Here is a 12,298-nt window from a genome sequence, read left to right as displayed (position 1 = left end):
AAAGGATGGTAATTTGTTTGCGTGTCATGGGGCGTAGCCTTGGACTGACCCTCCGACCTCCTGGGAACGGACCAGGCCTGTAATAACCAAGTGGTGTTTTTTCGGCAAGGCAAAATTAAGAAGATGGGCGGCATCGATCGATAATGAACATTTTCGGATAAGTCTTCGTACGCTAATAAAATCGACTCAATAATACCGTAACAATAACCGACAACTGACGGTGCGACGCCAACTATTATTAATGATTCGAAAGGGTTGGGTTTCCAGATCACAATCGGTACAGTCTCCGTTATCTTATAATGCGCGTCCCAGCTTAATTTGCTGTTCGAATGTCATAAGGGTAACCAATTAAAAGCCTAGCTCGTTTAGATATGATTAAAATTTAAGATTTTAATTTGACTAAGTAGGCATAAATATTGAATCAATATCATCATCAAGTTATCCCTTCGTAACTTTGTGATCTAGATATGAAACTAATTATCTAGACGCTGTGTTGTTATAACATTATTCATATTGAGTCTTTTATCTCTAGTATATAATTGATAATATGTTCTTGTTTAATGTGTTATAACTATATATTTAGAATTATATAATATAAATTATAATTTATTCAAATTGTGTTATAAAATAATGTCAATATTTTAAGATTTTGTAAATAGTACAAAGTAACTCTATAGATGACGCTAATGGTAATTTTATTTCTTCCGCATTAAGAGTCTGATGAAATATATTAGTTACAGTAATAGAATATTGATCAAAATTTTTGTTTTTTATCTTTATAAATATACCCAAGGCCACTGTAAGTGAAGATTATTTTCTTAGAATTCTGTTGTGTATGGCTATTTCTTCTGCATTTTGAATTAATACAAAGACTGAAAGATTTCGTTAGATGAGGGCTATACTGTTAGGGATAGTTTTAATTTTAGTACAAATGGATATAATGTTTTTTTTAATTATTCTGATTATTTGAGGGTTTGGAAAGTTAGTGTTAATGATAAGTTGTTTATTCTGTGACCCTTATGGGATTGTTTCGTTGGTGTTTTCTTGAAAATATGATGTTTTACTTTGTGTGTTTCGAATTTAATTAGATGGTATGAACATAGTATATAAGGATTACTAGAAGATTGTTGAGACTTTTCGAAGGATGATCTGTTTGGAGGGGAGTAGATACGCTCTTCTGGGCTAAAAAGTCGTGATAGCATGTCCGGTGCGGCGATTCCGCAAAGTGTGGGAATCGCGTGTAGTCACGATCAGTAGATGGCAATGCGTCGACCGCGTGAGTAGTGCGCGCAGTGCGGTACCGTCACTATACAATCAGCCATCCCCACTAATTAATTATTTAGTTGTATGTTTTTTTTTGACAGGGATCAAACCAGCAAAGCTTACGTATTTTCTTAAGATGGGTAAGTGCACACACATGTTATTTAAACACTCAATTGCATTAAATATGAACACTTTTTTTTCTTGGATAGTTCTGTTTATTATTCCATTCTCCATGGAAAATAGTTCTATTCAATTTTTTATAATTTTTACCTGTATTATTACGTTATTTATAAATAGGTAACATTTTTTTTAAATTTAAACACGGTTATAGAATTTCAAGATATAATTTTAATTTATAATTTATTATTAAAAGTTATAAAAAGTTAAGGATTTAAAATAAAAACTTTTGCTTTACTTTAAAAGCTATTTTATTTTATGGAAAAAAATAGCGACTGTCAAACGACGAGCATAAAATGATACTGAGGGTTTACATTTATTCCAATATAAACAAATCCACTATGCCTAGACGTATAACATATATACCTCGTGTAATCAAGAGGTAGTACTTACTACTTTCTTATCTTTCGGGTAACTTTCAGATCCATCTGGAAAGAACGATATATCTTTTAAGGATATTCACGAGTCGACCCATTTTTTGGTATCTTCATAAGAAGTGAAGCGCTGCTCAGACAGCTCGCGACTCATATATCGGAACAAGTAGTATTCAGAAAAAGAAAGGAGCAAGTCTGGAGAATACGGCGTTGTGATAACACTTCCCACTATAATGCTTCGAAGTTTTCACCGTTTTTGTAACATGTGATCAAACGTTGTTATGCCAAAAAATAATATGTATATGTATGTGTGTGTGTTGGCTGTTTTTCGAGCAGTGTTCGAGTCAAACGCATCAATTGTAGTCGATAGCAATCCCCAGTGATAGTATCTTAGGTTTTAGCACAAAATGCAGAGCATTTGCTTGGAATAATAAATTTGGATTAGCGTAACGTATCCACTTTTCATCGCCAGTAACAATATCATGCGAAAAACCATTATAATTTTGCCGTTGAAGCGGTATATCACATATGACCAAATGCCTTACAATGTCTCTTGGCTTCAAATAATACGGCACAAAATATTCAAGCTTGTGGATTTTCCCATGTTCTTCAAGCTATTGAAAATGGTTTCTTGTGTTACTCTCAACAGTTCTGCTTATTCTTCCTGCGTTTTACGCGGATCATCATTGAGTAACGTTTTCAAATTCTCTTCTTAATTTTTTTTGACTGTCAAGAACGCTCTTTGCCTTTGATGTCAAAATCGCCACTTTCTTCGAAACTATTCATATGTTGAAAACGATTGCGCATAGTTGCCATAAGCCTCACACAACATTCGATGACCTTCAGCTGCCTTTTCCTTCATATTCAAGTAAAAAGTAAAACTTCCCGCAAATGCGATTTACTCGGCACAAATTCAGACATTGCCGGCTTGGTGGCGCAGTGATAAAAACGATAAGACGGTCCTCCTACTGTTGCGATAACCGCGGGTTCGAATCCTGCTGGGGCATGGTCGTAAATTTATGTTTGTGATTGTTTAAAATTTGTGAATGTTCTGGGCAAGAGTATAAAACCCGACAAGGAAAAATGATCCCAGTCACGCCAGTAACCAGGCTGGGTAAGACCGGATGTCTTCTGGGATGATTTCTAAAGTTGGTCACTCGCCAGTCGGTAGGCTTAATGCTGAGGACCGTGGTTCGGAGCCCACGTTAAACTGTAGGTCCAGTCCAGATAAACCCATTGTTGGTAAAAGAAGACTTTAAAATATATTTTTAAAAAAATTCAGACATTTTCGGCGCCGTACATTTTTTTGATTCACAATTCGACGAAATAGTTGGAAATGGAAATGGTTACAAATGAACCCGATGCGATTTGATATACAGTAACACCATCTGTTGTAAACCGTTTAAAATTAAGTTATAGAGTTGATAATAGTAACTTTTTCAATAAGAGCCCCCGAAATTAATAGCATGCTTGCTGCTACATTTTTTATTTTTACGATTAATATAAAGTGATTTCATTAATTTATATTTAAAAACAAATTTTAGAGAATTAGCTTTGGTTTTTTATGATTCTTTCTGTATGAGAATTTAATATTTATTGTCTTTTTGAATTATTGGTAAGTAATAAATTTAAAATATTCCGTAATTATCAAAACTCGTAGCAAATTTCATTGTCAGTTTGTCAATGTCATTATCAATTGAACATTTTTGTGTTTAGAAAACTTGTATTGAGCTGGTTTCAAAACTTGGCTGAAAACTTGTATTGTAAGTATAAGTTTGTTTTAAAATTAAACAATATTTTTCTTCTCATTTGATTCTAGTTAAAAGTGCTAGCTGATACGTTCGAACATGTAACCGAATCAGGCTACAAAATTCGCTTTGTTGTCAAACATCTGCAAAATTCATCAAATATTTGTGATAATAATTAAAAGTTATAAACAGGCAAACGTTGTTTTGACGCCTTGCTTGTCTTCATAAATTTCAACTTGCTGCTTATTATTATTTAATATAAATCATATTTGATAACATTTTTTGTTTCATTATTTTATTCAAATTATAACTTAGTTAGAACTAAAAAATTAACTAAACCTCAAAGTTGATTCGGCAACATTGCGTCATAAATTTAGTTGACGCGAGTTCACTGTTTTATCTAACGGACCCAGGGGTGTGCAACTGCAATGGTAAGTAGTGGGGCAAAGTTTCTCTTAGTCCAATCATTGGCGGCGCTGACAACGCGAATTTGATTGGTTAGTTTAAAATAGTTATGTAGAAACCTGTAAGGAAAATACTTTGCTTTGATTGGTCTGCCATTTCCCCTGATTATTTTGTGACGTCACATTTATTGGCCAATAGTATTTAAATAAAAATCAAATTTAAATTTTAAAATTAATTTATTAAAATAAAATCCTATAATTTGTATCTTTACCTTTACCTTTACCTTTATAATTTATATCTATAATTCTTCTATAACGCCTTCCCATATATGTTTAGTGCCATCAATTTTATATGATCTATTAGAGTTCTAACTTATCTTGATATATTGAAGGTAAACTTTAAATCCTTCCCTGTTGATATTGCATTAACTTCATTAAACCAAAAATACAATCACACCTCATAATAACTTAAAATTTGGTCTTGAAAATCATTATGGATTGGACAGTTGAAACACTAAAAATATATGTGTTTTTTAAAAATATTTAAATTTTAGAGTATTTAATCTGTGGAACTACTTAATATAGAATATAGGCAAATATTGCATGTTGTCTCTTTTTCAGAAGTTTTGTTAAATAGCCTGAAATAAGACTAAAATACAATATTAGACTCGTTTTCCTCAGAGCAAAATTCTCTGGAACTGAAAATATAGACTCAACTGGTGATTTAACAGCCTCAAGTGGTACTAGATCTCCCGTTAAAAAAGAATATAAGTTATCTAACATGTTCATCTTCTTAACAATTTTCTCCGGGAGAATAATGTGAAAAAATTGAAGTGATTAGCCCTTTTAAAAATTATATCTCGAACATACTAGGGGAAGGATGCTGTTTCTACCTCCATGACCTCTAACAGATCCAACAAAATTCTTTAAGCAATCTTGGTTAAGATTTGTTAAACAAATGTAGTTATTTGTAAATTTAGACAAAATAGATTTCTTTAAGGTAATAAATACCCTAAAAGTAGCAATTAAATTTTTAATTGATGGCACCATAACAAATATTTTCTTAACAAGGCAATCAAATTTAAATATATAGTTCCTCTACTATAAAATGATTGAACACTGATTGTTCTAAAAAGTTAAAGTTTTGCAAATATTTTAGGGATATTTTACAATTAAAAGTAGTATTTATTACTACTAATTATCCAGTTATATTAATTGTTACCTTCTTGTAAGACTTCTTTATGTAGAGATATCACACTGACAGCATACGAACAACTTGGTAGATTAATTGAATTTTATTACTTCCAACATTTTCATAAGATTTTGAATTTCTGTAAACAAACAATATATAAACAAACATGTAGTAGATAGAAAATTTTATATGTACCTGATAAAACCAATGATGGATATGCATTTACCCTAATACCTGTTCGTGAAGGAAGGATAATTCTAAATTTTTCACTAAAATGTCCATAACAACATGCATTGTGGTTTATCCAGGTAACTTACTACTATTTACTTGATCAACCTATTTTTGGAAAGGAGCGAGATCATTCTTTGGAAAAAGGTGTCTAATTTCCCTAGTAGAATTTTACCCCGGTACACTACATCTTTTACTACACTGACGCATTGTCATCAATTTTTATATTATTACTCCATAATAATTAATGTAAAACAGAAAATATGCACAACGTAAAACGAAAATTTCGTGATCTAAACAAAAACCATAACCTACAAACAACAAACATAAAAATGGACGCCCATAGAAAATGCTGATTTCACACAATTTGATCGACCAATCACATTTCATGTTAGTGACGGCACCAGGAATTTAAACTAGCCAATCACAATTTGCGATCGCAGCGCTACAGTTGATTGAACTAAACAAAACATTTCCCCAAGGCCTATACCGTGAAATTTCTATTTTTTCTATGAACGGACCATCCTAGTCCTAGACCATCATATCCTAGTCCATCCAATAAAACAGCCAATGCACATAATCAAAATTCAAGAACGTTAGCATATCGTACATTGTCGCATCAAATTGGACTTTTGGTTTACAGCGTTTGTCGAGTTATAACCTCCAATTATTATTACTAGCGGTTTGAAGAATTTTGTAGACATTTGACATAGTGTCGACCATTACTAACATAAAACGAATTATAATAATTGATTCGGTTAGATGTCCCGACGCTTTTTATGCAGGTTAAAATGATAAGGAAAAATCATTGATCAAAATCATCATTACAAACTACATTTGACAGTATATTTGACGTCATCTAGGACGTGCAGTGGGTGTTATTGAATGGATTATAAATTACTTGTTTGTATAAATTTTTTGTTTTGATATTGTTTCTGAAATTATTTGTCTGATTACTATTTGAATGGAGTCCGTATCATTAATGCGGTTTCATCTCGCGTTAAATAAACAAGGACCGAGAGGTAAAAAAGAGATTTCTCGTAGTTATTACCGGCTGTTTACGGATAAAGCAGCATCTTAATAATGTCTTCGGCGCGTTATCTAAACATTCGTATCGGATGCCGTACGAACGAAACCAGTGGATGGCTTACGACGCTATCAAACATCTCAACCCACACGAGCTACCATCCTTATTTACGGTCATTTTTTCTTCGATATTAGACGCGCGCGCTTTCTTAATTGTATGCATTTTCAGCCATCTCATTGACCACCTCTAACATCCAATAAACTTGCATTTGTTTTACACATCGGTGTCCAATGGAGAGTTATAAATAACATTTGCAACGCTGGTAGAGTTTATAATTTATCGTGAGGTTCAGGTGTATTAATTAATTTCACTGGTATTTTTTAAAAATATGTTACTGACAGACAAAACAGATCAACGGGAATTTTTACTGTCATATGAGAGTAAAATTTTTATTGCACGGTAACGAAATAACAGTGTTAAAGATATCAAACATGTATCCCAAATTATTATAAAAAATACATTCAATAAAATATATTGAGATTGTCCAATTTTGTTACACAAATGTCCACATAAATAAAAATTTTTTTCTAGCTTTACTTTTAGAATATATGTTAAGGTTTTCAATATTCAGCTGCTTTGAATAGTCAGACTCTCTAGAAATGATAGCAAAATTTTCTAACTTGCAAGCTAACTGCTCTAACTAACTAGCAAGCTACTGGACCACTTTACATCGTTAATATTCCTTTTTTTATTTAGAAAATGGCCTCTTAGCTGTAGCTACAAAAATTGGTATAGGTAATAATACATGTAATGGAATAGTAATTTTTGGGAATGAATGAGTTAAGTTATTTATCATAATATAATTGAATGTTTGTGTGTTATATTACAGACGACGTCACATTTTTATAGCAATTTTGCAGAAATTGTAATTCACGTGAAGGCTCTGTTAGGTTTATATATGTTCGTTTCGATTTTGGCTGATCTTAACTTAGGATTTTCTTTTACTTTTCGTGGTTTGAATTTCTGAATATTTGGGTTTCGTATCTATTCAAGCAAGATACTAGTTCTTTGGCATCTACGAACCTGTTACTAAACACTTTATCTGAACCACATGTTATATATTTTTTTTTAATAAAAAATGTGAAACATTAAATTTATTAAATTTAAATTTGAAATATTAAATTTTTTGTTTGCAGAACAACTTGGTAACATTATCGAATTTATTAAGTATTCTGTACCACAAGACCAACATAAACTCATCATTTACATTTTTTTAATTACAGCAATAGCCAAATATTTTGTACTCTCTTATTGAATTTTTTTGCATCCTCTGGCCGCAAAAACAACAAAACTGCAAACAATAAATTCTGCTTTTCCTGTTACTTCCAGATATTACTTCATATTTTTCTTAATTTTGTATAAATTGCAAGATTTTCAATTCTTTATTTGTCATCCGTTGTGATGCTTTCTGACGACAACCCATGTTCACGTATCAAATCTATCCAAGGTCTCTTTTTGTTGTGATACAATAACAGTAAAATGCCGTATAGACATTTAAGTAGGTAGAAGTTTGTCATAGTTTCCAATTGTTACCGTGATTATAACCTAAGATGCAGCAAATAGTTTACATTGCAGAAATACTGTGATGAATTCCTCCAAGTAATCTGAATCAATAACCGAGAAAGTGGTAGTCTTGCCCTGTGTCTGTTGGTTCAGAAGGTTGGATCTATTACTGAAGAGGAAAAGGCACTTAAATGTGACTTTCTTTCTTAGATGGAGACGTGCGCTAATAAATAAAAATGTAAAATAGTTAATAATGTTATTGATATCGGATTCAAACTACGGCTATATACGCATTTTTAATTTATTCGTAAACGAACCAAGAGATTGAGTTGGGGATGAACAAGTGTTTATGTTCATCCAACTTTATTTCCTACAGGGCGGTTGGTCTGTTTAATAATTTATTGATTTCTCAGATTTATCATTCTGAAGCCAGAATCGATTTTTTCTATTATTATTATGGAGAATTTTCTTTTATTTTCAGAACAGAGGCATCTATTTTATCGATCGAGAGGTTTCCACATATTTTTTTTTATATACGGTTTAACATATTTTTAGCAAATCCAATTAAAAATTACTAAAACTAGATACTAGAGTTATCTGTTTTATTATGTGCTTGTAGGTATTCTGAACGTTTTTTTACCTTTAAGGCATTTATTGAGGAAAATTGATACCATATATATTCATCAATATATTTTCCATAACTATTTACAACTTTTTCTCATCGTTCTGGCAACGTGGCGATAGCTTGTCGCAATATTGATGTTGGTTTGGCAAGGACTCATTCATTGATACATTTTCCAAGCAAGTCATGCTGCATTGATCTGAACAAGTGGTAATCAAATGGAACTACGCCTGGTACGTATGCTGGGTATCATAGAATTTCTTATTCGAGTTGCAATGTGTGGCTTAATGTTGTCATGCAATAATACGTCGTTAGTTTTGTTCAGTTATCATCGGTAGATATCTGCATTAATAGTTTCATTCAGTTTTAGCAGTTCGTAATACAACTAGCCCTTGGTGATCCCACTATATGCACAATAATATTTAATATTTAACTTCAAGCTTTTTTTGGTCCTCCAATCTGTTATTTGTTATTAACATCAATTTTAAATCCATGAAACCAAAAGTATTACCATAAGTTTCTGAAAGTGTTTCATGGGCTTCGGCAGCAGATTTCAAAATCAAGCAACACAAGTAATGAATGTTGAAAATACAATTTTTAACGTTCGATGATTAGCGTCTATACTGAATAACTCAATAATATTAACAGTTTATGTTACTGAAAAACTGCCAAACCATGGAATTTAACAATTAGATTAAATTATTTATATTGATTAATCGAATTTTTAATAAGAGTCTAATCATAGGGAGACCTGACGTGCGTACTAAAATGTGCCACGTTTGTTATTGTATATACAATTATATTTTATCTAAAATATCTCTTTAAATACAAGTTCAAATTTTGAAAGTTTGGCACATCTATGGATAAGCGTTACAATAACAAATCAAATATACATTCTATATAAATATATTTATATATGTATGTATGTATAAGTATATTTATTATACTTTATACTAATCTTTAGCTTAAAATGAATCATATGGTTGTACACAGCTGGAAGATCACAGGCTTCTTTATATTATAATCTTGTTTCTTCGTCTTCAATAACCTTCGTTATCTTATTATAGACCAGATAAGTTTATTAATACATTGGCTCCGAAATTTCACGTTCATCATGTTCCACAGATATGGCCAAACTGTTTAAGCTTATCTCTCTTATATTTGTCATTAATTTAATTTTGAGTCTATATAGTTTGTTTTATTCGGTTTCAGTTTGTTATCAGTACCTTGTTATTTTCATATATACTAATTATTTTGGGTAGGTAAATATGAAACGTATCAACAAATTGAGTCAGATTACACTCTATATCTACTTACAATGGTATCCTTATTATGACGTTCATTATGTTCCATATACTTTCAATAGTACTTTTCGATCACCTTCCAAGATATAAACTGGGACACTCCGGGAGGTCAGCCATTGAACCTAATCGAACTTTATTGAAAATTAGCGGGAATCAGTGAGCCGATTAATTGTCAGATGGCAAATATTTTATTACAGCAGACTTATTAATGAAAATTATCACTCTTCTGGGTTGATATCTTGACTTCTGGTTATATCTTGATCAAATGGTACTTGCCTAGTGTTTGTTGCCAAGTTTTCTTTGTTCCAGTAACTTTTATTGTATATCAATAAATACATCATTCTATATAGCAAAACGACTTTTACTGTTAAAAACAAAAACAAATCGACTCGGGCGACAATCTACATAATCTACGGACGCAAAAACCGTCGATGCTGTTTTTATATTAAAATGGAGGCCCGTGAGAAATTAATGGCATAACTGAATATTCGCGTATTTTTTCCATGTTCGACATTTACTACGCCTGGGGTACCGTTTGAAATATATAAATAAATGTAATAAATTTCCTACTTAACCAAACATATTTAGGTTTGCTAATGATAGGTAATGGACGAATGAGATAGGGGAAAAAACGACCGGTCCAGGTCAAGTAACTTTTGCGCGCTATAACTACCGGGCAAGACCGAAAAGAATATCTATTTACCATCTCATAAACGCGGCAAATAACAGATGAATGAACACCATATATTTAATACAATGTTGCCAGATCGATAACATATTTTTTGTTACACCTTACATTAGATTGCTTACGGTACTAGTTGATTTAATGTTTTAGTGCAACCCTATAAGTCTAAATAGGCTTTATAGTTGACTGATAAATCAATCTCTTTAATTAATCTCAGGTTAAGCTAGGAGTATCTTCCTACTAGCCAGTACAGTTCATAGATTTGAGTCTGACTTGAGCTTCATGTGTTGATTCATGTGAATGATAAGCTTTGTGCGCTTATATCTTTAAAGCCATAAAAGCAGGTATACCCAAAGACCTAATAATTTTATTGCGGCCTTTCTGAAAGCATCGGTCCTTTCAGATCAGATTTTCATAAATTAGTCAAAGGCGGTGTCCCTCAAGATTCTCCATTAGTACCAGAATTATTTAATTTATTCATGTCGGAGATTCCTATTAAGAAGAATATGGAATGGGCAATACGCGGACGACACAGCCTTTATCCTTAGTGCACGTTCAGTAGATACCACTCAGAAAAAAAAAACATTTCCAACTAAATGCCGCGGTCAAGTGATTTCAATTCTGGAGGTAGAAAAGTCCTAATTCTATGGAGAGAAAAGGTCACCTATCTTGGTCTTAATTTAGAGTTACTCCGGCCTCTATCCCCTCATCTGCAGTAACAGTAAATTATGATCATCGATTAAGGTTTTACTTTTTTACAAGGATCGAGGTTGTTGATCAAATCCGTATTATTACGGATTAAACACCTGGTTCGAATTCATCAATCCGGAAAAACTTCAGGTAGTGCAGAACAAGATCCTATCTCTGACCACCTACCCCTTTGTTTCTCATAAATACCCAAATACATTGAGAAACGAATTCACAAGCGGTGAATCACATTCGCCGCCTAGCTAATAGAAACTTATTCTTATTAACTGATAATTTCAAGCTCCAAAAAAAGAGATCCTAGTTTATAATATGATCTTCGTCATCGAAACAATCTTAATGTATTGGTCGTTTCATTATATGTTACTAGATTCTCCGACAATATAATAGCCACTTCGATTGTATGGATTGTCGGTGAATAAACCTCAACCGCATTATGGCTGTCAACTAAAGTTACTAAATCGTTATTGTAATGAAGAAAGATTTGTCGTTTTTGGACAATAGTTTAAGACACGTGAACACTAATAATATTTGACAAAATGTTATTAAGTGTCAAAAGTAAAACGATATTATAAATTTGACGGTGTCCAAGGAGAGTAAATCAATAATGATCTGTCTTTAACTTTTTTCAAAAAAAAATGTTTAATGAGGTCATGGCGTGTTGGCCAACGGAACTAGAGTTATTTGACAAATTATTGTTACGAACTGTTATAATTAATATATATATTATAATTTATTTAAATATAGAATTATACAAATATATTGAGTTGACTTGAAAATCCGCATTTTTATTAATTTTAGTATTTGTACTTGTCTAATTCTTAAATTTGGTAAGAAACTCATTTAGGTAGGTGCAATAATGTTTATTGACCCATTGGTCTATTAGACTTTTAAAGGTCTAGCCGCCTAGCTAAAATCTAGTGGATTTATAAATTCCATTCCATATTTCTAAATTCCAAATATTTCCAATAATAACATTATCGAAACTAATTAACAGACCTCTAAA

General features: G+C 32.0%; 1 protein-coding gene across 1 annotated transcript in view; it reads left to right on the top strand.

The window, feature by feature from the left end:
* Positions 1-1,248: 1,248 nt before the first annotated feature.
* The window catches only part of LOC143190751 (uncharacterized), a 41,968-nt gene continuing 30,918 nt past the window's right edge, over positions 1,249-12,298 (top strand). Inside the window, exon 1 of the mRNA XM_076395303.1 lies at positions 1,249-1,403. The gene's annotated coding sequence lies outside the window, so the exon portion shown is untranslated. The remainder of the gene's footprint in view (positions 1,404-12,298) is intronic.

Source organism: Rhynchophorus ferrugineus, unplaced genomic scaffold (assembly GCF_030347505.1).
Source record: "Rhynchophorus ferrugineus isolate W39M unplaced genomic scaffold, kcgeb_rfMv2 rfM2, whole genome shotgun sequence".
Taxonomy (NCBI): Eukaryota; Metazoa; Arthropoda; class Insecta; order Coleoptera; family Curculionidae; genus Rhynchophorus; species Rhynchophorus ferrugineus.
Note: the sequence above shows the minus strand (reverse complement) of the source record. Positions and strands in the feature narration are given on the sequence as shown.